Genomic DNA, 3,116 nt, shown 5'->3' on the forward strand with positions numbered 1-3,116 from the left:
AGAAAAGACTCTAGGCAGTTCTCAGAAACTTCAACTTTCTTAAAGGTAAAGTAACTCCATGACAGGGCTCGCCTCCAGGCAGCCAGCCACATGTCCAGCTTCATGTAGGAGTACTGGGAAGAGAGGCTTTACTTACTGCCACCACTTGGAAATAACATGATCATGCAGACCCCAAAAGTACCACCACTGTGGCTTGCTGTTTACTCAGCAAAACCCAGTCCACCTGATACAGATTTTTAAACCTAAAAGAACAGCACCTGGAAGCCAGCAAAAGGTTTTTCTTTTCTTTGCTGGCTCCACCGAAAACATCAGTGCTTACTTGAGAAGATGTCTTCTTAGGAAATATAATTTAGCTTCAGGTCTGATCTGTGAAGCTCCAGTGTGGTAAATACTGTTTTAACAGCAAAGGTGGGTTAAGCAAACTCTGTTCTGCTTTTCCCCACATTGCTGTGTCTGCTCACATGGAGGTCATGCTGTTGTCCAGATCAGGGAAGCAGCGTTGGCTGTAAATACCCCAAGGGAAAAGAAACAACCTGCCCATCATTTTGCTTGATCTTCTCATTCACCTTCTCACTGATTCAATGAGACACAGCACAGGGGACAGGAAAACACCATGCAATGTTGAGAGCCAAGTCAGATGAGACTGAGACACACTGTGACATCTCACCATCAAGAAGAGCCTCTCTTGTCTCTTCAGCCCTTCCAGCATCTACTCTCACCACCGATGCCATCTTGACTCCAACATCATGTCTTTGCCCACACAGATTAACTCACTAACTCAGCAGAATAATCTGGCAGAAGAATAATTCAGCAAAAACTAACCCAGCAGTAATGGAGGATTCACTCCTGTACAGTGGCAGCAGCAAGATGCGTTGGGATAAGGGCTGTGCCAACACGTAGGGAGGCTTGCTTGCTGTAAGCATTCCTTAAGAAGCTCTCATAACATTTCAGCCTGTTTTCCTGGAAAATGAAGAAGTCTCTGCAGAGATGAAGGAGTCTCTGCTCAAAAGCCACACAAAGGACAACCCCCTCCAGTATTTTGTCCTGCAAGGGCTTTAAAAATCCCTGTCCCTCCATCCAGCCCAAATGTCTTGTCGTTTGTGAGTCATTTCCCTGAAGCAGGTGAAGGTGCCAATCAGAGTAATTTGGCAGAAAAATCCAGTCCTTGGGACAATTTTGGGTGGGGAGATGGAGAGACAAATCTGCCACTAGTACTATTTTTACAGTAACAGGAACAAAAAGGGACTGCAATGGCTTGATTGTTTTTTATCATCTTGCTGACTTCAACTTCTGCAGCAAGAAGAGAGTGCATGTCCTTGCTTGTCCCCAGGCACTCATTTCCATGCAGGTTTCTGTCTGCACACACCTTGCTGGCTATTGAGAGACTGAAACATGCCAAGGAATTGCCTTCATGGATGCTTGGCAGTATGCAAAGGACAGATACTTGCACTGTCCCATGGAGGGGGTTTCATGTGCCTCCCTCCACTGCACACATGCAGCTTGTAGCACCCTGACCCTCACTCTCCAGGTGCCACAGAGCAGGGGATGTTGAGGCCACCCAGCCCTTTGCCACAGGCCCTCACAGAGGTGTAGCTGATGCTACACTTGTGGCTGAAGGCCACTCATGGGGGAGCTTTGCTGCTCCCTCTTCCCAGCTGCCACAATCCATTAGTGTCCTCCTGCCAGAAGAGCCCGATGATGCCTGAGTGTGCCACCGCCAAGGGTGAAGTGAGATGGCAGCTACACCAGAAAGGCACCCCAGTGAAGTTCATGAACAAGAAAAATCCTGCCAAATGGCCTAATCCAGGCTCCTTCTGCAGGCTGTGCTTCCAGCCTGAACATTCAGCACATAAATGATACACCAAATCATCAGACAGAGGTTTAATTCCCTGTCTGGTAAAACGCTGGTAGGTAGCAACTCTGGGACAAACCATACAGAAACAGCGAAGCACAAAAGGATTTCTGATGTTGTTCACAGCCACCTTCCTTATAGCCTGTGACTCTATGTCTGCATTTTTTGTAATCAAAACTTTCCTGCATAAACCCAGTGTCCAGAAGAACAGCTCTGAAGCAATACCCCAATTCAGAAGGACCAATCTTTATATGCTAGAACTACTTGCTTGGACAATGTTAAAAGTAAGGATTAGGAAAACAGTCATGAGACAAATCAAGTAAGACTGGGTGAGAATTTTGCCTCGGTACATAGCCTTGTGTTATTAAACCAGTAACTGGAGCAGAAAGCTCCTTCTAGACAGATGCAAAAAGAAAAAAAAAAAAGGGGTGTTGACGAATCATTAGTCTGAATTACTGAAAAGTGGGCAGCAAACTGACAGGTAGCTTCCAGCAGATTTCTGTGTAAAGGTTTAGTAGAACTTTCCCAACCAAAGCTTTGAGACTTTCAGGACTTTCACTCTTGATGAAAGGCTTAGACACTACTCCAAGGAAGCTTCAGTATTTAGAAATCTGATAATGCAAATGTGATGTGGGAATGTCAGCAGAAGGTGGCTACTTTTAGCACTGTGGGAGATGGGCAGAAGGGAATTCTGTTCATGAAGATATTTTACTTCAGATTGCTTGACCCATATTATTTAAATAGTACATCAGCCTAAATCAGAAAGAATGACAGCTTCCTTTTTTACATTTGTGATATTGCTTTGTGTTGTCTGTAATTGCTGTAAACAGATCCTGCAGTTACTGAGCTATATAGTAACTAAGTCATCTATCTTGGGGCAATTCTTCCTGTTCTCCTCCCGACTCTGCCTCATCTTGGCCGCCCCCCTACCTCCTCACATTCCAATCATGGCTCTGTTTATACTCCTGGGTTTTTTACTCTACCAGTAGCTCAGACTGGAACATATTTGCACCTCTCTCCCTTGTGCTGATGGACCTTGCTATGAATGGCCCCTTCTGTGAGGACACACGTGAGCTCTCAGAGCTCAGCAGCATTTTGTTGAAGGCATTGACACAGAGGTACCCTGCTTCCAGCTTTATTCCATAAATAACTACAGTGTCAGTTTTTGGATGCACATTAATAAGTGCAAGAGTGGCAAGAAACCACAGTATCTCTTCCACCGTCACCCTGTCCCAGTTAGATGATTGAATTCCATCAAAATCCT

This window comes from Parus major, chromosome 1 (assembly GCF_001522545.3).
Source record: "Parus major isolate Abel chromosome 1, Parus_major1.1, whole genome shotgun sequence".
NCBI lineage: Eukaryota > Metazoa > Chordata > Aves > Passeriformes > Paridae > Parus > Parus major.